At 36.4% G+C, this 26,871-nt stretch overlaps 1 long non-coding RNA gene across 1 annotated transcript; it reads left to right on the forward strand.

Moving 5' to 3' along the window:
- Positions 1 to 3,728: 3,728 nt before the first annotated feature.
- LOC108370450 (uncharacterized) lies at positions 3,729 to 19,182 on the forward strand. The gene is made up of 3 exons (XR_001848637.1): positions 3,729 to 3,812; positions 10,143 to 10,146; positions 19,172 to 19,182. It is a non-coding gene; the product is annotated as an uncharacterized LOC108370450 (long non-coding RNA).
- Positions 19,183 to 26,871: the final 7,689 nt, after the last annotated feature.

The raw sequence follows: 26,871 nt of genomic DNA on the forward strand, positions 1-26,871 counted from the left end.
AAAAAAAAAAAAAAAATTGTGTACGAACTATTTTATAGCCGAATTAATACGCTTTGACATCTAATGTCACATTTAATTGGCCTTAAGTCTCATTTTATGACCGCACGATCATTAAGGTATTTACGAATCTGAAAAATGTGCTCAAGTGCTTAGATTCGATGAGTATTTAAACACTTGGCAACTAAGAATCTTCATTTGTCAAAGTTGTTTACGAAAATCTGTTGATTAAGGTATTTATTCTGGTGGTTATGTGCCGACAGTTTCATTTAGTTGACAAATGGGTCGATTAGTAGGGAACTGAAAAAATAAGATTTGACTACATCTTTTTAAAATTCAGCAATTAATTGATAAATAACAGTAGCAGGAAATTACACCATAAAAAAATTTGTGTAGATTTCCTAGCTAAAAGGTAGGTTACTGATTTCCTACCTTATTATTCGCGAAATTATATGCTCGATTATTCAACGTTTAAATTTTGGACTTTTTAGAGTGTAATATAGCTGCTGTGGTGTGCGTAAATTTACTACGAAAGTGTGTACAAGCTACAAAATACACATCTACTGTTTGATTTCACCCGTAGAATTGTGTAAAGTTATCTAAAAACATACCCACGCTTCAGTTGTCATGGCAACAGTCGCTTTTTATAAAAATCACCAATATTTTTGCCAGTTTCACAGCGATCCAGTAGCGCATTTCAAGGTCATTGAGCACCCTGTATTGGTTGCAGTAGAAAATTGAGAGTTGGTATAGATGTTATAAATATCAAAATGAAAAAACTAAGGGGGTGCCCCGTCCTCTAGGATGAATTTTTTTGGTCACACTAGGGTGGTCCAAAAATGCATGTGAAAAAGAAAAGTCAGAATTTTTATGCTCTCACCCATTTAACCATTTTGTTATCGCAACTATAATTTATGGGTCCGCCAAAAACCCCAAAAAATGCAATGGGGCGACCAATAAAAAAGCGTTAGTATTAAAAAATGGTTAAATAATCAATTGGATATTTTTATTGAAAGTCTCCTTAAGAGAACCAGAGTTTTTCGATCGAAAAATATTGATTTTAAAGAATTCTATGCCATTTCTGCAAAAAATTTTATTTTTCTCATATAAAAATACATGGAATACTTTGAGCGACCTCTAAATATTTTTTGATTTCAAAATAAAAAATAGGGGTATACATACTCCTCTCGATATAGAACAATCCTAGGGGGTGAGATGACTTTACTGTTTTTGGACCACCCTAGTGTACACCCACAATATTTGTGCCACGTAGGCAGTCATGTTTGAATTTTCTTATAAATGCTGGTCTGCTAGTTTTTTTTTGCTGGGGACTATCCTTATACCATGTCCCCACCGGAGCTAACCACGTAGTTATGGCTAATGAGTTGGTTATCCCGGTAACCCACTTGATTTAGCGTAGTTTCGCCATATAAAAATGACAGCACATAACCATTTCACTGAGATGGTTAAAAGCTAACCAACTCGAAACCACGTCGAGATCCTGATAAAACCCTGTGTTTTCCCGCCATCTGTGGGTCATTAGCGTTAAAATGTAAAAAAATCGTTCCCTACTAGTGTTCGGAGTTAACTAAGATCCGGTCTTTAAAAAAAATTTTAAATCTACTCCTCTATTCCGGTTTCAGTAAAAAAATTGAAAGTTAGCCGAATTTCACTGTTAATTAGTAACTCTTTCATAGCAATGCGCCAATAAAGTAACTTGGTTTTTTTTATGTGTGGCTGTCGAAATTGGCGGATGCAGAACTTTTTTGTTAATATGTAGAATTAAATTTATATAAAGTAGAAAAGGTTTAGATCCTATTGCTCTTTAAAAAATTAAGTGTTAGATACGGTCTACTTTCTAGAAAATGCTAAAAATTACCTAATTACATTTTATCCTTACATTGTCTCGCGTTCTTATTTTTGCATGAATAGAAAATATTCAAGTCAAACAATTAATGTCAAAAACGAAAATAAAAAAATCAATCTAGCACGGAAAATTGGTTTTTGCTCCGATTTTTGCAGTCATTTAGTCCTAAATCGAGTTTTGCACGTCCGAACACTGTTCTTTACGTTTTTCCTCTTTTATAAACCTCAAACCGCAGTGTGGACAGCAATAGTTAGTGATGTGGTTAAGTTCGATTTGAGATGGTTATTTTTTTGGTGTGGACATGGTATTAGACAATCTCGATGATATCAAGGCGTAATTATGATTATAAAATTTGTGCCGCCAAGAATCAACTAATTTCAGCATTTTCATTTAAAATGCATTTAGAGTTTTCATGCATTTTTTATGATTTAAGATACATATGTACATATCTACAATATGATGTGTATGTATGTTTGCACCAATATGTATGTACTTGTATGAGAAGAATAAAGGCATTATTGGTATTATTCTGCCCACTGTATACAATAGAAATGTCTCACCAAGAGGCTATTTTGGCAATTGTTACATTCATATTTAGCTGAATGCTCTTTTTTTCGAAGCGAATGGAAGGAATGAACCTTAAAATTTTGGCTGAGGGATTAATGCGTAGCTGCCAAAAGAAATCCTCGCTTGGGGCGCACTACACAATGTGCCTTCTGGCCTGTGAACTACTTTACTATAAAAGAAAGGCATTTTTTTTTGCAATTTGCGCTGGTGGTCGTCTTAGCGCAGTTGCTCAATTTGTGCGGATATTTTCAATTCGCTATTGCACAGATTTTTGTGTTATTGAAGATGAGCGTAGAGAGCCCGATTGTGATGCAATCGAGCGCAGGCAATTCGTTTTTACAGCGGAGCGGCATTTGCCTATAGTTTTGGGTAACATTTTGGGTAACATTTAGTAAAGAATTGCGAATTTCGTATTTGCGATTAAGATGATTTCACAATTTTAACGCATTTTAATTTATCTACAGGTGGTGGCGATCTACCGCATTCGAAGCTGGGTGGTCCGTGGTGGTTTGATAGAATGTATCTCAAAAGAAAATTTCGTATACAATTGCGACGGTGTGGAGTTCTTTGACGGTGGAAATTCGCTGCCAATATACTCGCATGCCACTTCCAACTTGTCGCTTATCACTGTATGGACAATTGCGCTTACCTTTTGTGTCAACATTTGCACAGGATTTACCCAAACATACACACACACCATTCACGTGGGTGTATGTATATGTAAGTATGCGCATGTGTACAAGTGTTTGATCACTCCTCTTCGGTAGCTTCACTCAGTCCATTTGCTTAGCTCTGGATTTACCAAAATATACAAATAATCGCATACATATATATGTATGTATGTATCTATGAATTTATATACATATCTACTAAAGCACATCCATACCTATACATACTTACTTACATATGTACATACTTTTGTACTGAAGTGTGGGAGCAGTTCAAAGCCGAATCCAATTTCGTATTAGCATAACAATTGTTAACAACAAAACCGCAAATAACCGCATGCAAACAAAGATATGTACATATATATGTACATTAGGGTGCATCACCAAAAAAAGTTTCGGTTTTTCGATCGGAATTATATAATATATTATATCTTAAGACTTCCGCCAAAATATTTCGCAAAAATATAAAGATTTGCGCGAGCTAGAACGATTTGAAAATAATTCTTAAATCTCATTATGTACATATATTGATTCCGTGGATAAAATTTTTTAACATTTTTATTTAGGTCTCATAAGCTTAACACCTGAGCTGATTTAAAAACAAAATATTTTTAAAACTAATTTTATTTATAAAAAACTCGATTTTTAGAGTTATTTTCAATTGAGTCCAGCACACGTAAATCGTAGTATGTTTCTAAAATATTTTGACGGAAGTTTTTAAAATATAATATATGTATTTCATATTTCCGACGGAAAAACAGCACCGCTTTTTGTTTGGGTATATAAATCGATACACCCTAATGTACATACGTATGCTCTCATCACATCCATGCAACAGCGAAGTAAAGACTTATGGTAATCAGAGTTGCAACCCTACCTTTGCCACGTCGTACGAGTATATGTACCAACAAACCGATAGTGTTGCCGCTGCCATTGTTCAACCATATGCTATTGTTGTGTCGAGTTTTTGTTGTTGTTTTGAAAATCCTGCCTGCGGCCTGCATTTACATCGATATGCCAGGAACTACTTAATTTTATAAGTGTATACACAAAACAATTGGCACAGTGCGCAAAAGGGAGTGAGTGAGTGAGCTCGTCGGCCCGTGAAAATTACTTCATTTATATGCGTGAAATTTTTGCTTCGGAGGAATTAAAATGTTATCAGCCCAGAGCAAACGTCGTTTTTTTTTTTGATTTTTGCTTCATTGCAACACCACTTAAAGTCAGTGTTTCACAGAAAGATTCATAGTTTGTAGAGCGCATCCTGAAGTTTAGGCTAAAAAGTGGATGAATTTAAAGTTTTCATACATTTTTGAACGTAGAAAATACTACGTAGATATGTATGTTCGTATTTACCTGCTATAACATTTACAGTCTTCCGCATTCTACTATCAGGGCCGGATCAGCATGTTGTAAGACCCCTATCCAGGATAAGCCAGGTTGAAACGATTCATAAAGAGCACGGCGAATGGATAAGGGGTGACTGCCATAGCATCTAAGTCCACTCGGTTACAGCGGATCTCTGCCAACGTAGGCGATTTTCTCTCCCAAGCAAGATCCACTGCTTCAGCAGGAGCTACGTTACTATGGTAACCCTATGCAAGGAAAGTCCAAAGGATAGTTTCCCTCAAAAAATTGGAAGCAACCGGCAGACCTGTTTCGCTAACACCGAGCGTACAGTGCGGCTCAATATAATCTCGTGTCTGTTGATATTTGTGCGGCCAGCAGTAGAGCTCAGGACTTCACACATTTAAAGCTACCTACCAAGTCCAAACTACCGATTGACGTCGGGTGATAAGGGCGGATGAGGAAAACTTCATGAAGGTGAAAGAGGATATTAGCGAAATTCAAAAATTTAGATTTTGAAATCAAATTGTATGAATAGGTGCAGGTAGCTAAGAAAAACAGCGTTGGAGAAAGAACCAGTAACGGCACTGAAAAACGCTAAAAGGTACGAGAGTCTGTGGAGTGGAAGTTGGTCTAAACGAGTGCTATAGATGAAACAGGACCACGCGAAAACGCTAGAAATCTAGCGCAGCTGAGCCGCAGTGTTAGGATTACGTCTCAGATTTGAGGTAGTTTTTATTGGGGCTGACCAGTGTACATCAATGTTGGTAGAGAGCGAGTCTTTAAGGAAGATTTACTGAGTAAAAAGAGTGTGAGAATCTTGTGTATATTTAAACTAATAAATTTTCATGTTCCTCTCGTTGCAGATGTTTAGAAGATACCGCGCTAGAATTGTCTTATCAAACAATATCTTGGCTATCTGCTATAAATTTGACTTAAATACCGTTGATTAGTTTTCTGGTAACAATGTTACAGCTATATAAGTACTTCTACCAAACCAACTGTTTTTTTTTGAGGCCAGAATACATTGCTACTCATATTGCAAGCTCAGCTCTGAGTACAGTTCTTTAGTTGCGTCGCAAAAGCGACAAATATCAGATTCCTAAATTATGCAGACGGCCTCTTCTGAGCTCGCGTACTCCGTGATGATGCCAGTGATGATCTTAAGTTCCTATTTAGAAGCCTGTATCTTTATAGATTGTAGCCCTCAAAAGGATTTTGGCTTGACGACGTCGTGTTGTACTATGCCAATGTTTTTGTCTCCTTTGTGTTTGAGCCTATTACGATGAATAGTTCAAGACTTATGGGAACTGAGGCTTTCGCTTAGCTAGCTAAGTCCTCCGCTACCTTATTTTCCTGTAGTCTCTTGTGACCCGATACCCAAAGTAGCTATTGAGGTTCTCAATGCACTGATGGACCAGACACGATTTAACCTCAAAGAGTAGGAGAGCCCAGAGTGACGCCTGACTATCGCTAAGGATAAGTTCTCTCTTTGCATAACGTTTTATGGCATGGACCTCCTCTTGGATCATAGATGCCTACCAGAATGCCTTCTGGGATTTTAGAGCCGACCAGTTCATGTCTCTCCATAATAGAGTTACTCCAGTTTGCTTTGCTGTAAAGCTCTATTTTGACTGCGTTTTCGAAAGCTATTGCCCTATTTCTATCCTAGAAGTACAGCTCTGCCGAAACCATCTCCTGCGAAATTAAAGAGAGTTCGCTTGGCTATATGTTCTATGGTGCCATATGTAAGTGGCTCGAGCTCCAGAAATACCTCCAATGCTGTCGTCGGATATGTGCACACGCTCCTTTGTAACTCACACACAGTTAATTCTCGAAACCTTGAGCAACATCCCCAAGCCTTGTCTTTTTTTTTAGTTTTGTGTTGTGTCGTTATTGCAGCAGAGTAAATTTGAATGACACTAAAAAATGCTTCCAATCGAAGTCCAAAATTCTTGACTGACATATGGATCTGAACCGCTTTGCTGCCCATTTCTGGAACGACATTGAGCAATTTCATGGATTCAAAAGCCATGGGCTGTTAGCTGGGCGCTGAGACGGTAGCAATAGCGCGAAAGTGGCAATCACTGACAATTTACGAGATGTACTCCCCATGGTGTGTTGATTTAACAGTTCAACCGAATTGAAATAAAACACACGGTTCTCAGAGCACAACAACAACAACAACAACAACAAAAATAAAAACAAATAGCGCTCGAATTGTGAGGCTGATAGTTGGAGTTGGAATGCAGATGCCGTTTCGCGTTTGGGGCGGCTGTTATGTACATACATACATACATACATACATACATACATATGTATATTTGCTCGTGTGTACGGTATTATTTCGAGGTTTGAGTTAGTACTGCCAAATAAGCATAAAATAAAATACCACAGATGGACTACGCGCAGCAATTTTCCAAAAGTGACAGCGAGACTGACGTTTAGTTTTCCTGAAAATGATTTCAGCACATTCGTGTGTGCGTGCATGTGTGTGCGTGTGTGCGTGCGTGCTTGGACAGGAGCAGAGCGAGTTTGTGCGCGTGTGGATATGCAGACATGATGCAGCTATTTATTGCACAATTTGAAATGCTATGCTAAAGATGATGATCCATTGGACCCATTAAAATATGCAACGCAACAGCAGGCGCATGTTTAGTTTGCCCTCTAACGCCCCCAGAAGCGCAGTTGTTGGGTGGGTGCGTCGTGTGTGTGTGTATAGGAATGCGATGTCATGTTATTGTAACCCCATGTACGCGGATGCGGATCGATTACGGCTGTGGGACAGAGGTCGGTGTATTATCTATTCGAGTTATTTTGTTTTTTTTTGTGAACATACATATGTACATAATGGGAACTAAGTAACACAATGCAGTACTTTTACATAAATACGCTTGCCTTAGAGAAAAGTCGATTGGTGTGGCTTTGAATGTTTTGTTGATTGGTGGATAGGATCCTCTGCTTATTTTAATGCTTTTGGTTGTTGTTGTATGTAATTTGGTAAACTAATTGTTGCGTTGTTTTGACAATACGGAATTTGTAGCATTTCATTCGATTTTTAGTTGTTTGATTGATTTGATGGACAGGCAATGTGCGCACTAATTACGTATGTATGTATTTAGCCGGCTGGGTTGGGTTGAGTTGGGCTGGGATGGGTGCCGTGCCGTGCCGTGCCGCGGCTGACATGTACTATGTATGTATAATGATTCCGGAAGCAGCTTTGCCTGTACTTTCTCGCTATCGATGGCAGTGCACATGTGCATAGCTATTTCTTTTGTTGTTGTCATTGCTGCGGCCACTATAATGGGAACTACAATCACTCAATCATTGTTTAATTGCTTATGGTGCATATCAACATAGGAATTTGGTTGACTCGCTGTAATTATTTTGATGTTTGTAAATGTTTATTTACTGGTGTCTATTTGTTGTTATTTGATGGAGCAATTGGGTTTCGGAGCTTCTGTATTCTAAAACAAATATGAAGTACGTTGATGTTTGTATTAGATGTGTTTTTATTTTTATTTTTTAATACTTGCTACTCGCGTACATATTTATTATCCTTTGCGAGTACATAATTAAAGCATTTTAGGGAAATATTTTCATTCACTACTTTTTTAATATGCGCACAACCAAAATTAAAAAAAGTCCAGTAATGTATTTTCTGCAACAATGTTATGCTAGGCGTTATTTGTGGTATTTCGTCTGCTCCGAGGCATTCTCGGTACTTTGGTGCAATGGAATGCTACAAAAAAGCTCTAAGAACCACTCAACGGCTGATCAAGAAAAAATTCCAAGTTTGCCTCCCGCCGACCTACCTAGTAGCGGTAATAATGCAGCTAAACCTCTGGGCAGATTGTAGGTAGTTTGTGTTGTGCATCTTGATGATGTTACGCGAACTATTAGAAAAAACTTCTGCTGGAGATAGGAATCGAATGCCGGACCTACCAACGTGCCAACTGACGCCAATTGAAAATCTCAACTGAAGCCAAGTCCTTCTCCACCTGGTTTTTCCATTGCTCCGCGTTGTAAACTTCCCGAACTGAAGCATATCTATACTTTTGTAAATCTCACACAGGGAATGCTTTCATGAAAAATCCGCCATTACCTTTATGTATTACGAACAATGAGTCAGCAAGCGAGCCAGGGACAGGGAGCTACAGGAGTGAACCACACAGGAACACAGTTACTCTGAAGCCCTTAAAGGTATCCCTGTGGATGTGCTGCCTTGTGACTGTCCTACTACGCGATTATGGACGAGATCGTCAAACGGTGGATGCATCCACTGGCGGTTTTCGGGGTATACTTCCGGTCCAGCATGCTCCTTGTCGACTTCAAAAATGAGCGGATCGCAGCCTGGCTGACAGAGAAGGCATCGAACATAGATGGTTGGAAGGGACCTGTGATGTGTACGATGTGCGAGGGGAGACGATGTACCGCGGGTGCACAATATCTCGGTGTTTCATCCGAGTAGCGCTGATAAATCGGCTGAGTACACGCTGGGACTTTTGAAGGTCCAGAACGAGGGCATTCACACTGCCGCGTGGAAGGTTATATCATGCAGCGCTGTTGAAAGCGGGCTCAAACTCAATAAGCATCAAAAGAGCCGGCTTCAACGTAAATTGTATGTAGGTACAGCTTCGTCACGATGACGCAATGACGGCAAAAGACGACTAACTTCCAAGACGTGCAAGTCGAGGCAACAGCTGACTCCACAGCTGTCCAAGCAACTGAGTCGACCATGCTCTAACCAGCCAACCAGCCACCTGAATAAGATAAAGTACCAGCTCCTTCTTGTGCTCCTGGTGCAGACACCACCACCAAGCGGACCGTTTACGTACGTAGCACACAGGAGCGCCTAGCGGATATAAACAGGTTAGAACTCGAAAGGAGAAGCGAGAGCGATGTATCTGCCCGTCCTATAAAAATACCGAACTTGGCACTAACCCAGGTCAACCTGCATCAAACGGTAGCTGCTTCGGCGGTCATTGCTAGCAGGTTTGGAAAGGAGGACTTGGGAAGCCGACTGATCCAGGGCTGCGGATCTACAAATTTGCCTCCCTGTACCAGTGTTCCGAAAGTACCTAGTGTAAATCCAGGGTTGTTTCGGTGTTTGCCCCCAAGCATGTTTTCATTCTTATAATTTACTACATACATACATATGTAACACTTTAAAATCTAAAAATATGATATGTGGGCATATATTAATTTTTGCCCTTGCCATCCACTACCAACGCCAATTAAATATTTAATATACCGCATCAGCTCGGCATTGACACTGCAGGGCAGATACGCACGAACAAATGTATGAATATACTTACATATATGTACTGATGCCTGTATGTACATACATAAGTACATTCTCCAAAGCCAAATTAAAGGTTAAATTAGTAGTGACATACCATAAAGCCATAGCCATAACCATTGCCATAAAAGTAACAACATTAACTATAATCGATTATAGGTACCGTAACCATAAACAGCTGATTTTTCGTAGTCAACAATGTCGGTGTTGCCAGACGCGGAAAATGTGTAATATGGTAGAATACTTGCGCAGAACTTCTTTCACTATCACTAATTAACTTCAGAAATCAGCTGATATGGTGATGGCGGAAAACCAAAATTCAATTGGTCTCTATGGCTAGGGTTATGGCTATGGCGTTATGGTGGGGCACCACTAATCTAATCGTGGCTATAAGGTGAGTTGGAACAGCTGTTATGTATATGGTTATGGTTATGTCACCACTAATTTAAGCTTAAACATACATACATACATACATACATATGTATGCGCTTCTGAAAATGACTAAGGTATTCACGTACGAAAAGTAACGTGTATGAGAATATTACGAAGACCAATCATCACACCAATCACCAGCTGTCATATTCCAATTAATTAATTAATTGTTTATTTATACAACCAGTACATTGTATGCATGCGTGTGTGTGTGTGTGTGTGCATATGTCAATTTGTATCAAGAATACATGCAGGAGATCCACTGCAATGCAACGCATAAAGCATCAGAAATATACATACATATAGATGTGGGTAAAGAGCATAGAGTTCCCGATAAATTCGAAGTGCTGAACGCAACTGCAAAGTGTTTTAGGCTGTCGCCATCACACGCATTCGTCACGCACTAAACGATCAACTCATCAACGCGCTGATAACTCATAAATCAAGCGCGTAAACAGGAAGCGCCGCCGTTGAGGCAACCTCATCTTGCCTGTGAACTATGGCAACATAATGAGGTAAATTATCAAATCAAGTGCTAAGATCGGTTTTATGGCTGCTGAATTTCTTCCTTCCTCTTTTTTATTAGGTTCGCATAGTAGCTGGCAGCAACCTAAAATGGTATCTACCTAAAACATTGGCCGACGGGGAAACTTGTTCTTCCGAGTAAGTTAATTATGATTGAGTAGTAGAACTGCCATCGATTCATTGTCGTTGTTGTTGTTATCGCTTGCTGCTATGCCATATCTACTGTAACGTTAATGGTATTCTTGATATTTGGCCATAAAGTGTGCATTTGATGATCGTTTGCATTTGCATGAATGATTTTTATAGCAACAATGATTTTGCTAGTTCCGTTTTCTGTGAATACCCCGCAGGAAATCGAACTGGGGTGGAGTTAGCTGATAATGGGACGGTATGGACTTTTTTTAACAAAGTGGTGCCATATTTAGGCGATAACTGAACGATGAACTGGTTTCGTTTTGGAAAGTTCAGGGAAAGCTCATCGGCCACTCTTTCTATTCCGTTGCACAGCCGATAAAGTATAATGCGGTACTTGGAACAGACACATTCATATTCTTGATTTGTACACTTAATTGAATACGCTCTTTATTCAGGTATGTACACACTATAGACTGGGTCGCGAAAAAATGTTTGCAACTATTGAGCCCAGGTTTTTTTTTTTTTGTATGGAAACCAACGCAGCATAAACTGTGGTGCTTACAAGCTTCGAAGACCTAGGCTGGTCTTCTTCAACAATTTAGAATATATTTGCCAAAAAAGAGATATCCAATCTGCTATCACCATTTCCATTACCATTACCAGTACCATTGCCATTACTGGAGCCATTACATAATTTTACCATTACCTTTATCATTATCAGCACCATTACCATGACGATTACCATTATCATTTATCATTATCATCTCGCCGCACAGTGGGGCAAAAATGATTGCTGTGGACAAATCAATTTTGGGAGCCCAAATATGAACATATTTTAAGTTAATTTTTTTTAATTAAAGAAAATTAAATTAAATTAAAATAAAGAAAACAAATATTTACGTTTGAATGCTTCCACTTTTTTGGAAAATACTTGAAATTAATTTCATATGCCTACAACTATTTAAAAAATTTATCGTAAACATTTTCCCAGAGGAATCATTTAATTAAAAAATGTATTTAATTTGTTACCTATACTAATATAAATTTTGAAAGCTGTTTATTTCTGTTCAAAAAACTCGAGAACAGCTATACTGATATTTTTGAAATTTTGGACATCGTCTGCAGACCCTCCAATGATGATAATAGAAGTAAAGTAATTTCGTTATATCAAAGAGGTGTGGCACCTCCCATACTTAGTATAGAAATATAAAATATCGACGCCAAACTCATGGAAAAAATAGGAGTTATTGAAAAAGGGAGCGTGGCACATCCCATATAAACTGAATTTCTCACACTAGAATGTGTATGTGGTATGAGAAATTCACCTAATACCTAAAAACAGCATCTAAATGCGTTTTTTGGTTCCTGCGACTATGGAAATGGATTACTTGGCGCAAGAGCAGCAAAAATGTGTAGTTAAAAAAAAACTTTTTAAAAAGTCCACTGCATACTATTTTCAGGTCAAAAAAGGAAAAAAAAAAAAAAATTATAAAAAAATATTTATTTATTTCCCTCCGCCTCTTTTAAGGTCATTTGAAAAGTCAAGGTATTTCTTTTTTTATCCAACGAAAATATTTTTCCTGAATTCTCCATCTCAAAAGCTGTTCTCGTTTTCCAGATATTAGAATTTGTCACGGAAAAAGTTCAATTTCCACACTGTGCACCATAATCGGTTTGTTTTTTTAATCAAATTTGTGGGGGCGGTTCATATATAAAATTGATATTCCTGCTGCACTGTGAGCTTGACCACCGCGAAACATAAATACATTTTTCGAGTTATTAAGTCATCTTGATCGCTTAAGGAGTCCGAACTCCTTACACTTTTTAAACTAAATAGCAACCGATATGGTTACTTGCATCTCCATTCATACGTAGCTTATAGCTTACTGTGCCATCAACATCCATATGGGAGTTTCGCGCCGTAGACGTTGTGTCGACAATTTTTTCTAAGAACTATTAAATTGCGCAATAAAGCAGAGAGAGGTGCATTCATTAAACAGTCGTTTAAAAAAATGTCTATCTTCTTGTCTGCTCACGTGCCTTGCAGTATTTGTTTGGCTGAATAGAGTTGCCCGGCTGGCCTGGATCTATTTGAATGGCTGCTTACAATTTTTTATTTTTTTAACAGCAAATGCATGGCGCTCAGTTTCGTTATTTTTCTAGCGTTTTTTTATTTTATTTTTATATTTATTCTTCAATGCTTAACACCTTCTTCGTATGCACACACTTCCACATGAAATGCGCCTGTTGGTATGTATGTATGTATGTATGTATATGGCATGTTTATATGCAAGTGCAAGTAGAAATTAAAAATCGCATTCACCCAAATTGTTTAATTACATAAAATTTGTGTACACAAACCATTTTGGTGGGGTTTTATGCGCTTTCCACAGAATTTTGTTTTTGAGTGATTGCATTTTATTTGAGTTGATTTGTTGAATTTACAAATTTATATTGTTTGCATTGTGGAATTTTATGATTGCCTACTTGTGTGTTGCAGAGAGGAAGTGCTGTAAAATAAAAATGGAAATTAATTTCCTAAATGGTTTCTGGAAAAGGCATTGTTGGTTCGAATCTTATGTTGATATATGTATGCACTTGTGCTTCTTCTTGTTTGTGGCTGAAGTCACATTAAGCTTAAAGCCATAAAAAAAGTAGTGTGCGTTGATGGAAGGCGGCGATGCATGCATTAGAAACAATATTTTTGCTTTTTATTTTTTGCTGTTGGTCGGAAACTGGGCTCGAACCCAGGCCCTGCGGAATTGTAGCGCACACTGCTATGTACTATGACACAGCGGCCGCCTTCAGTAAAATTGGCCAAGGCGACGTCTGCCGTCAGCACCGACCTAAGAACGAGCCTTGTTGAAGGTCGGTCGAGACAGGCAGGCGCGTCTTCTCGGCTTGTCACCCAATAAATCTATTTATTGTCTTCTGTGAGTGTGTAAATATCTATTATGTTCTAAAAGAAATGGTAGCCATCATGGCTGGCATCATCGGCAAGCCGTGTGAAAGTCTGTATTTAGTAGTTGGACCATCACCAACCTATGCAGCATGGTAAGCACTTCCATAGGGTGTCTTTGTATGTGAATCCAACTGCTGGCGTCGTAATTCATTTTCTCGACTAGATGGTAAATATTGTACATATGTATGTATGTATTTTTTAGGGTCGCCCTTAGTGATGATGATGTTTTTTAGCTTGTACATAATATGTATGTACATATATAAATACGCTTTCACTTGCTTACTACATCGGGCTGATTGGTGCGGCTTCAACACGCTGCATGCAAGCTTTACGTTTTCGTTGCCCATGGTTTTGTTTGTGTAAAGGATCAACGTTGTGTTTGCGTACGCCTCTGTTAATTGCCCATAGTGGTGCACGTTTAAAGCCTCTCGTAAATCCACCCATGTCAGGAGCGTACGAGTAGAGGTCGCCTGTGTGTTAAAGCGCCTGGCGCACAAATGTCTGTCCGTGTGCAAGTATTCAAGTAGACTGTTTGCCTCCAAGGAAATTGCCCTTCTGCTTCTTGTGCATACATTTTTTATTTTTTTTTTGTGTTGCGCCATTTAACTTTTTTATATTTTAAGTAAATTGTGGCTGACATTCGTTGCGGTAGACTCGAATGGATGTACCTTTTGGTGGTTGAGAGTGCAACTTGAAATATGTTTGTTATGCGTTGTAAAGTTAATTGTAAATTAAATATTGATTCTTTAGACTTGTGGCATTGATTAAACACATTTAAGAATTTCTTAACAACCAATTGTTTTGATCCTTACGCAGATAACGAAAGCAAAGTTTGAGAGTTGTAAAATTCATTAATCGACTCTAAAGATTTGTATGACTTAGTTAGTTAGCTAGTTATCTAAACAACAGATGTAGCAGAAGAAGAACACTGCGACCTGAAATTTAATTTTTATCTCTTACAGATGTCCCTAACCGTGAATGTCGAAAATGCCGTCAGTCTCGATAATAAATAGTAAAAGGACTATGCTTGACTAATTCCTTATTCTAAGGGATTCGACTGTGATTGGCCGATGATTTTAAATGCAACAATCTTCGCCTGCAAAAGTTTGGGCAATTGGTCCGAATAACCGGCTTGATATCTAGAGAGTGGGCTGATATCTGGAATATTTAAGATGCTGATTCTCCGCCCAAAATTTATTGGCTTTTGACCTTATCCCCTCAGTAAGTATGATTCTCGAAGAGAACCAACTGAGACCATAAAATGGTGTCGGTCCCACAAAGGCAGGTTAGTATCCTTCTCGTGCAGGTAGCTGGTGACCTTGTAACCTTTTACCTCATATTAGCCTGGAAACTAATACAGTGGGGCTCGAGCATAACAAGTGAGCCTAAGCTACGACTTAATTTTTAATACAAATTCTTGACCTTCAGCTTCACTTCATCAGTGAAAAAATTGAGTCGGAGTTTAAGGCCACATTTTATGCCTGAGGCCCAGTGTCACCGCATTTCTCAATATGTGATTGGATCATTCAATGTGAAAGAGAGAGAATAGACGCTTAGCTATCTGCAAAAATGCCTGACAGATTAAAAGCAGTTTTCTCAAGCAGATTTTTGAAATTTATCTGCCGTTTAAGCACATTTTTTGTGCAAAACAAAATTTGGGTTTAAAGGGCAGATAAAGTTCAAAGTCTACTTGAGAAAACGGCCCTAAGATTGCTAATACCAGAAAAATTGTATGCCAGAACCATAAATATCAGCATTTGCTCTATCATCCATCCTTGACTCGTCAATAATTCGCTATCTGGAAGCTTCACTAGAAAATTTTTTTCTAAACAGATCTTCTTGGTCCTGGTCTCTTTCCACCTCCTTCACCAACGAACGAGCAGACTGACGTGTCTGAAAGGGGACATATACAAGTGGTCGTGTAGTTCTGCTTAAAAAAATATTAGGTAAAGCCCATCGTAGAAGCGTACGTCGCAGTCGCAGTTGAGCAAGCTCTCATTGATCCAGTGGCTGAGATATGCAAAGTTTAAAGTCTTTTGAGATGTAGTGTCGCAGCACAAAACGGACGATAGGTTGCGCGGTAAAGCTAGTCTATTCACTTTGAGAGCTCAAACTCATTGTCCTACCAAATCAGCATCACAAAAATTTTAGTAACTCGAATATTAATATTTTTAATAAGCGGTGACCCTTGCCATTATTCTAAAAAGATGTACAGATTAATCAATTTTATTTTTATAATTTTGAATTTTGTCGGATGTCAGAGGGAAATAACCCAAAGCAAAAATTTTACAAAAAATTTAACAAATGCGGTACTTTCGATGCAATGCAAAAATACATTTTTTTCTTCCCATCAGAGCTGTCATAAAATACTGCTGAAATTTTTAGAAGGTGTGATTTTATCAGCTTAAAAAATCGTTAAATATAACTTCTATTCAATCCTCCCATTATACATTTACACTTTCGATATATGCACTACATTAGGCTGGTCCAAAAATATACAAGAAAATCAACTTTTTAGAACTTTCTTGCTGCCACAACCCCGGAATTATAGGAAATGGAAAATAAGGAGACTTGTACATATTTCTTTATTTTGCAGTCGTGATTATATGCAAAAAGTACATACATATTTTGGACCAGCCTAAAGTATATACATAACTTATTTGCACATAACCGCAGAGTCACTTATTTGTTTGTGATTTGAAAGAAGAAAAAAATACTAAAATCAGTTAAAAATAAATCATGGGAATAAAGCTAGTAAGATGAACCAAATCTATTTATATCCACAATTTGTTTATTGTGTATTGTATTTATGGAATTCAATGCCTTATTTTATTGGACTTAGTGTTTGAGTGGTCAGCGGGTGCCACCAACATCATGCATCCAGCGTACCCAATACTCACATTTCGTATACATAAATGGTTACATATGTATGTATATACATATGTATATTCCTACATCCATATAGTCTCCCCCCCCCCACTACACCCACAACGGTAATTTAATCCTTTTTCCTTTACTCAAACCCCTCGAATGTCACTACGACGAATTACTCTCGATTGTCTTTTAGCCAGTGTCGCCAATGAGTCACTTAGCCATTCCATTGCTGTGTCTGCATTTCATCTGAAAAACAAAATATTTACTTTTGCCTTTCTTCTTTCAATACAGCCTTTCGCTGGAACTGTAATCGGATTCCAATAGAGTTATGCTTACAGTTGAATCGCATGAAATCTGCATAGGGTGTCAAAAGAACTGATTAATTCTCTATAAATTTGTATCGTTCGAATAACCAACTTGTTAAAAGTTTAAAAATGCTTATAACTAATTACATTAATTCCACAAAAAAAAACAAAAATATAATTTCTGATTTTGTGTAAAACTCGCGAGAATTCAATAAATTTGCATGCAAATTTTCAATTTTTTAATCAGATTTTTTAGATTTTTTTTAAGCATGCGGTTTTGTGTTATATTGTAGTATAAAAAATGCAAAAATACAAATTTTTGCATATATTGTAAAAAATTCTCTCGGCCAATACTTTTTTCCGGCAGTGTAAATGTATGAACGTTCTACATAGATATGTAAAAGACCCACTTTGCCAGCACATAAAAGTCCGTATTTTTTCCAACTTCCTAAAATCTATGAAAAAGCGAGCGTTTCTGTCGGGATGACGAAGAACCATTACCCTCTGTTTACTATGTATTACTGCAATTTTTATCACCACCTTCGATAAGGTATATTGATCCTTCTTCTCTTGCGTCTTGTAAGAACTCCGACGGCATTAGATACATCCCGTCTCTTAAAAGGATGCTACGTTATCTCGTGTGAACTCACGTTTGGCTGGAAATTTAAAAAGTCGAGCGGCCTTTTCGTACTACTCCTGCGTTTATATGAGAATACATATACATACATACATACTATGCAATCATAATTGGTACACGAATTATTATTACCTATGTTTGTATTAAGATTTCCACATTAGGGTTGTTCGAAATGTATTGGCTAAATTTTTTAATGGTGTCTGATTTCTTAATTTTTTGAAAGATGCATATATTTTTCGAGAAAATTCATTAACCAAGTTTGCAGTTGTATAGACATTTTCGAACATATACGGGAGAATGGGGACTTCTGGTATGTTGTTCTGTTTTTGTGTTTATTCCCTGAACTAAAAATGAGACCTCAATAAATTTATATCAAAGTTTGCGTATACATATATGTATGAATACCCAGCAGAAAAAAGTTATCAATTGATAAAAAATAACCCACTTGTAGTAAGCTTTTTTGCGGGATTTCTATAAAATATATAACCCGTAGTTAGCTACAAAAAGCTAACTTTAAACTAGTGGACCAGTAATTCAGGAGTAATTGTTTTCTTTAAACGCATTTCTATTTAAATATCCTGCACTTCGCAAATACTTTTTCGAATTGAGGACAAATAAAAGGAAGATCGAAATTTCATATTATCATTTTGAAATTATGTCTGACGGAGTTCCAACATGGGACCACCTACAGCAGAATATGTAAACAAATATGAAATGTAATAATGTAATAAATAAAGTAATTAAAAATAAAAAAAAATAAAAAAAAAATATTTTGTTTTTCCTATTGATATTTTATGTCCAAAAGTAGCTAGTTACTAGTTAGTTACATCAAATGCAGAGGTAACCACCCTTGACTACATCAAATGCAGAGGTAACCACCCTTGACTATTTCGCGGCCATCGCCATTGAAATATAGTTAGCTTTCGTCAAAGAATATATCGAGCCCTAACCGCCAAAATAACGTAAGCGACATTTTTTCCAAAATTTTATTTTTGATGCGGAAATATTCCTAGAGCATCTAGATGCATTTCTGCATCAAAAATAAAATTTCGAAAAAAATGTCGCTTACGTTATTTTGGCGGTTAGGGCTCGATATACAGATAATAAGTGACTTTTAACTCCTTCCCAATCAACTTACAAGTTAGCTTATAGTTAGATCCATTTCCTGCAGGGTATGTTATGCATTCACTTACTGTCAAAACCAATATTGCTGTATGCTACCTTTAATAAGCATCATGGCAAAAGAGATAATAATGGTGGTAACAGCTGTCGCTCAGCAACGTCATCGAGCTGACGCCATTGCCATTCAGCAAACCAACCACTCGGCAGTAGAGCGAGAGCAAAGGTAGTTAAGGTGGTGGTGGTGGTGGTGGTGGTGGTTTTTGTGGCCGTTGACTGTGCTGTTGCTGTAGTTGCTTATCGGGGAAGCGCCACGGCTCACAGGCGCAACTACTGCTGCTGCCACAATTAACCTGGTGCCAAACAAGTTTGACTGCGGTGGTGATTTCAATTGTTGTACATATATTTGTATGCAACTGTGTACTTTTGTGCAGTGTAGTGGTGAGTTGTATCTGAATATCTGAATATGTACATACATATTTGCAGTAGATATTTGCCGTGTGAGTGCTGTGCTTTTGATATTCGTTTTGTCAGTGTCGTCGATGGCAATAATGATGATTCCGATGATGTTTTGCTGTTGCGGTTGTTGTTGATGATTTTGTTGGCCCGAAGGCGGGGCCTAAATAATTTTCACTACGTAAACGTTGCGTAGCGTACATTCATGTATGTATGTGGTTGTATGTTTGTATGTATGTAAATGTTGTTGTACGTTGTGTGAGTAGCTTTACTTTGGCGAGTTTGGCACGCCCCAGTTAGATACACAAATATTTATGTATGTATGTAGATACACTTTATTTAGCGCTTTACTACACTCATGCCATCGACGAATATGCTGCCAAATAGCTATCACATAGTAAATTGACTATTATTATTGTTGTTGTTTTTAGCGTACGCATATATTATGTAGATTTTTTTTTTCGCTTGTTGTTGATTTTTTTGCGACTCTTATTGAGGTGTGAAAATTCGTTGTGAAAATGTTATTTGAGTGAGGCAGTCAGTCAGATATGTAGATATGTAGGTATGCGTTTTTTCATCAGCTCGTTACGTTGGTGGATTCATTAACATTTTCCACTTGGCGCCAGATTATGAAAGGTTTTTGATCGAAACAGTGGAAACAGAGCAAATGAAAAGCTTTTGGATTTTTTTTACCCAACCAGAGGCTAATTAGTAAAATGGCGGCAGACCTAAACGTATTGTATGTATGTACTACATATCTGTAGCGTAGATACGTATTGATGGCGACGCCGGTATTAAACTCTCTGGAAGCTAATTCAAGAAAAATTCCGTTCGACATAAGAAATTGCTGTAGAGTGGCCATCGCCAAAAAAATCAAATTTCGCGTTGCACAAAATTTACAGTCAAATAAATTTTTTATTTATTTTCTTTTCGCTCTTCAGTCGCTTTGGATTGCTGTGTGCGCTTACTTGGGCCATCTTCCACTGGCTTCTGGTTCGATTATATCAAAAGTTTGATTATGAAGCCATTTGGCTACATGTCTATATCTATGTGTGCACATTAGACTGGTTAAGAAAAAAATTAACTTTTTTCTAATGGTGATTTCGTATTTTTTTCAAAACACATTTTGGCCTTCCCCGGTGCAAAATGTGTTTGATGTTACACTCAACCCTGTAAAAAGGCATGTTTGTGCCTTCTTGTCCTTGTCTTGCTCACACATTTCATAATATTGTCGTTTTAAACAAACACCTGATTTTCAGGGCGACCATCTCCCCTGACAAAGCTTCAAAGGGCAGAGGATGTGCCTTTTTTGACTTACAAGAGTGTTACATTTCAAGAAACGAACACACAATTTTCTCGCCCTTTGCCTTTAATTTAAAATCGAACACGAAAAGACAAAGGGGCAATCAAAAGGCACCACTTTTTGGTAGAAACGAAATCATCAGGGAAGACAAAAATATGCAAATGCATATCGCATATGTTTCATTCTGCATCTATTGTATCTAACTGCTCAATGCCAGCAACAAAAATTTTTTGTGTGAAGCAATATTTTCACCTGGATAATTGTCATCTTTTAATTATTGTCCAACGTCTTGTAACGTAGAACGTTCATTTTCAATACATATACATAATTATATAAAACAAATTTTTATACGATAATCGAAAAAATTTTCGTTGGAAAATATATGTACATTGTAATCAGAGCTGTTAAATTTCCATTACGATTAGTAATCATTATTTTTTTTTTTGCATTTTTTAATTTTAATGATTATTTAAATTTTCTTACGTAGCCCAGCCATTAATAATTAATTATTAGATAATTATATTTATAAAAAATAGATAATCATGATTAATTGCCGTTAAAAAAAAAACAATCAAAAATAATCAAGTAATTAGGAATAATCAAATAATCAAAATTAATCAAATCGTTTTTTTTTTTTTAATTATTTGATTATTTTTAATTGTTTGATTATTTTTAATTATTTGATTGTTTTTAATCATTTTTATCGTTTTTAATTATTAAATTATCTTCAATTATTTGGTTATTTATAACTATATGATTATTTTTAATTATTTTTCCATATAGATGAAGTTGTGTTTTTTACCTGAAAACAGTATGAGGTGAACTTTTTGAAAAGTTTTAAACATATATTTTTGGTGTTCTTTAAATGCGAAATTTTAATTAGATTTCTTAGAAAGGTTTTGACTTACCGTTGATTTTTGGAAATTTTTTTCTTGGCCGTGTCAGTCATTTCCTTTTATACGATAAAAAAAAACTATTGAAGTAATGTTAAACTTGACAATTTAATAGTTTAAGATAAAAATGTAAATCTTTTTTTCTATTATAAAATTAAAAATTAGGAAACAATTTTATGATAGGTATTTAGTGATAGGTTTTCACATTTTGCCGAAAATTAAAAAGAATCGTACAATGTTTTATTCTACACATACATGCAAACATACTGGTCTCCCCTCTCACTGAGTTATTCACATATGTTCGACTTTAACCTTGAAAAACTTTTGGAGGAGTGGATTTATGGAAAATTCATAAGACTTTTTTACAAGATACAATTTCCAAAATTTCCAGATTAAAAATTTTTTCCTGTGTTATTTATGTATACATACCTACTTGTACATATATGGAAAATAGAAGTTCGCGCTGAGCTTTTGACAGGCGACTTTTTTATTTCACAAGGGATGTGAAAAAGGGAAATGTTCGATTTTTTTGAAGCAGTCTAATGTACATACATCCATAGATCTGTAAGCATACATACATACATATGTACGCGCTGTGCCACAAACAGGCAGATTGTAATATCCCTGTCGTTTGCATAATTTCGCTAATTTTTGTGTTTATATTTTCATTAGCGTTTTTTTTTATTTTATTTTTTAACCACATGCACATATTTACACACACACACACATTACCCAAAAACATTCCAAATTTTATTTTGCTTTTGTGATTTTTAATTTTTTATTGGTATTTTTTTTTATTTGTTTGGCAAAAACGAATTTGCTTTTGTCTTTTAGCGCATTTTAGGATTTGCATTGTTGTTATTTAGTCCTTTGGTGGTGGTGCTATTTTTTGCTGCACGTTATGCGATTTTTTTATTGTTTTTTGTGTTGCTAAAATTTATTTGGAATTTTAATTGCATAAATATTATTTTAAAGATTATGAGATTTATTTGGCGAATGTAATAAAATGCGAAATTAAATAGAACGCATTGCAGTTGAGTGTACTCACTTATGTACGTACATATGTATGTGTGCAAATGTTTGATTGCTAGTGTATTTGTACGCATATCGAAATCCGGCGTTAGTTACTTCGTGATTTTTAATTTTATGTTATTATTATATGAGATTTTACCATAAACATTTAATTAACTTTTTAAAGCATAAATCTATCAATTTGTTTATATGTACTATATTTTTCTAATAGAACAGTATAATAAAAAAGAGTAAAAGTAAATAAATTACATAAAAGTTAGAAGGTAATCAATAAAAATTAATTGTGTGAATTCACAACTGCAAGTTGAAAAAAGAGAAAAAAGCCAAACTTCGGAATATATAGGCCAAAACTAGATTTTTGCCTGCACCTGCAAAACAATATACCAAGCGCACCCTTTGATGGCGCCGCTAGAGATGCAACGAGGGATTTATGGTCACAAAAATGGGTTTTCGCGAAAATCGTTAGTTAAGCGGTCACTCGTACGAATAATTTGATGCAGAAAGTGGTAACCCCCAGTATACATTAGGGCTATGCTTTTCTGGGAATTGTTTTAGATACTCTTATTTTGTGAAAAAATAACCAGCTTACCGCTTATAAGGATATTTAAAAAACGGCTGCTTCCGAATGTATCCATACTTTTTTTTTCCAATTGGGTCTGATTTTCCAATTATTGCGAAGTTTTCAGTATAAGACATCATGTTTGAATCAGGCATTTTCGAAGTATTTTCAATTACGATCAATATTTTTTAATAACACCTTGAATTTGGTGTAAATTTTTGTAGGGCTGGACCATATTTTGGAAAGGTATTTCAAAAATACCAGTTGAAACTACATACGAATTCGTTAGTAGAGATTGAAAAGAGTGTATATTCGGAATAATTGGAATAATAACCTAAATATAAAAAAGAAAATATTTTATTGTTAAGTTTAATCTTGTCCTTAAATGTCCTTATATATATTATATTTTCCTAAAAATGCAAAGCCCTAATGCGTACTATAGGTTACGAAAAAATAATTAATCTTTTTGTAGCCAATGTCCTGAGATACAAATTGGGTAGCCACAATTTTTTCATAAAGTGAAGTTAACTAAATTTTCACAAAAAAACACTTGACTTCTCGTAGCTTCTCTACGGGCATTTGGATCTTTGGGTACTTTTGGAATGTAGATTAGATCCACAAAAGGAATGTCTTTGCAAAATTCAGGTTTCACCTAATTATTCCGAAATGTCTTCACTGCCCGTACAAAAAGGTATTGAACATTTTTTAATAAATTTTGCTGTGTACATTATAGGAATAAAAAAGTGTTTCTAACAATGTTACGATACGACCGAATTCTTATACTGTGTTCTGACCGACAACGAAAACACTTTGAAAACGAGTTTTGGGATTGTGGGCTGAAGGCTGTCCACACCGGCTGTTAGTGTTTTCGTTGACATTTCTTGCATCCTCTGGTTACATTTTTGCTACACAAAAACAAAACCAAAATGCTTGTCCCTCATTTTCTTTTCATTAGCAACCTCTTACTTTCATTCTTATTTTACTTTGACCAGCCAATTAAAAATAAGTCCGAAATAGCGTATTAAAGATGACAAAATATTACTTCCACTTCGATAAATAATCGAAAAAAAACTAGTGAAGACACCGATTGGAATGAGTGGAACGTGAGTTTTCAAGTAGTTTTCAGCGAAAACTGGTTTTCGTTTGACAGATTTTACATAGACGAAAACACAAGTTTTAGATCGAAAACCAGTTTTAGCAACGAAAACATGTTTCCGATGTCGGTCAGAACATGGTATTAGAACCTTATCTACTGCTATAACGCAAGGATGTTTGCTATAAAGACATAAATACCATCAGAGGCGTAGCCAAGCAGTTTTGCGCATTCTTTTGTTAAAACTGCATAGGAACCAGGGTGTCCAGATTGTTAAAAAAGAACAATTACTGAAAAAATCGCCTTTATTTAATAAAATTCATGAAATCGACTTAAGAAATCTTTTATTTCAAAAATGAGATTTTGTTATAACATAGTTTTTAAAACCAAAAAATCAGGGTAATAATATGTAAATAACAGAAATAAATTATACAATAATTATGTACAGACAATTTTCATTAATTACATTGATTTAATTCACATTTTCCAATTGGAATGCGCAATTAATAAATTTATTATAACTCCTATTAATTGATTAATAGCACAATCCCTTTTTAAGCGCTCGGCGCTAAAAATAATATAGAGGGCTATAGTAAGGCGAGATCAGCTAATTCACAAATGAAATCGCAAATTTCACATTCAGCGGGAGTTGTTACAAATGGCGGTTTAATATTGGCAAATGTTCGATATGCTATAATGAAATCGATAACAATAAAATGTGTTGCCACATCAAAACTAAAGCTTTAACTCCACAACCTATTTTTCACATGTTGCGACACATTTACATGGTGGCGCACAAAAAAATTGATTTGGAGGGAAAAAAATCGCTCAAGCCGGTTTTATAAATTTTTACGTGTAAATATTAAAAAAAAAAATGCCAAATTGGCGCTAAATTGCCCAATCTAGACACTCGGATAGGAGCCTTAAATATTAGATAAAGGGTGTGCGCAGCAGTTCTATGAAACTGGGAACATTTAGCCCTCTAACTCCTCAAGAGGCTGCCATTTTTTCCCCCTTTTGAAAAGAACATAAAAATAGCTAAACGCACCATGTGTTTTCTTCAATTAAAATAAAAACTGCCGAACATACTTCGTATAGAAGCACATGAGTCACGCTGTCAACAAAAACGAGTTGCCAAAACTTAACGGTATTTTGTAGCCACTTCAAACTTGCACATTATTATATTTTGTCGATTTTTTTTTTTTTTTGTACAAAGTTTGAAATTTTGATTTATTTGGTTTTTGTCATATGTAGAATAAACTATATTTTTATAAAAATAAATTATTAAAAATAAAGAATAAAAACTTAAAAGGGAAAATTTGTCAATATATGATTGTCGTATATGTATCTAGTTATGATAACCACTATACACATGCAATTGACATGGCGTTGTTGACAGTCAAGCTGCCGTCAAAGCCCTACTAGGGTCGATAACGACTAACCCGATATCAGTTCAGCAATGCCAAAGATCCTTACATGCCCTTTTACGTGGTGCTCTGGGAAATGAGGAAGCGGAAGATCTGAGATAGAATTAAAGGAAACTTCCCCTGCGATTCTAGTCTTCGCATGTTGAGAAGATCGCCGGAGCAGCTAGTAACAGCAGATGGACTAAAGCGCACCCCTGCACTGTACCGCCCTCATTCTGGCCACTGATGGATGAATGAAGAACATTGAGTTCCAGCGCGATGAGGCAATTAAAGCTGCAGTCAATACAATCAACATCCTCGTAGCACTTTAATACTCTTTCAGCCAACCAAGCAGACAGCAACAAATTGACTAGGCGGGACAACGATGCCTTGCGCGCCGCCTGGATATGTTAACTTTTGAGGCTGGCCGGATGAGTGGTTGATTGCTTGGCGGTCGGTCCGCCATCCAAATGGTAAATAAACGACTAAATGACAATTCAATAAGCCATGACAGCAGCGTTTATTTACTTAATGCACACAGTCGCACACACACACACACACACACACACCCCTAAGTGGAAGCGCAGGATTACTATGTGTGTAGAGTGGTAAATCTTTCATGAAATGAAGCGCTGGGAATGCAATTCGCGCTATGGCCCATCACAAAAAAAGGCAACGAGGAGCAAAAAGTGGCAAAATGGAAAAAAGTGATTATTGAAATGAAGGTGGAAGTGCTGCTGCGGCGGCTACACACTGATAGCATTTGCACGAAAGTACATACTTCGACCGAGAGTGCAGTGCAGTCAGTCAATGCAGCAGTTGAAGTTGTTGTTGTTGGCACTTTTCACGACCACTTTACGGTACGTCGCGCGACGTCACAGCAAATGGTGGATTGTTTACTTAGGATAAAATGTGCACAGGAAATTGCCCATCGCAGCAATGATATGGCTATGGTAGAGCTAGGAACGAAGGAGGTAGACGCAGGCACAGACGCGACGACAGTCAAAACTTTACGGCAACGATGGTAATAATGGCATTGAACGAACGGGGGCATTATCAAGTATGTATTTATGTATGTATGGGTCATTCCATGTATGTAATATATACACCTCAATATTTTTTTTTTTTGGTGAAATATATTTTTTTTTTTAATTTTTTTATCGAAGAAAAGAAGACTATTTTTTTTTTTAATCCATCATGATATTCGAAAATCTTGAAAAAAAAATTCGCGAAATTTTGAGCCCACGGAGAAGTATCTTTTTTCAATTTTGTTTGCAGTTAATGAACTATTTGTCGAAGAAAATCTATTATCAAGTATCAAAATGTGCGTAATTACCTCGGCTTTCCATGAAAGTGTGAGATAGATTAAATGCAAAAATTTTTGCATTGAAT

This window comes from Rhagoletis zephyria, unplaced genomic scaffold (assembly GCF_001687245.7).
Source record: "Rhagoletis zephyria isolate East Lansing unplaced genomic scaffold, Rhagoletis_zephyria_1.1 Rzeph_scaffold_04244, whole genome shotgun sequence".
Classification (NCBI taxonomy): Eukaryota; Metazoa; Arthropoda; class Insecta; order Diptera; family Tephritidae; genus Rhagoletis; species Rhagoletis zephyria.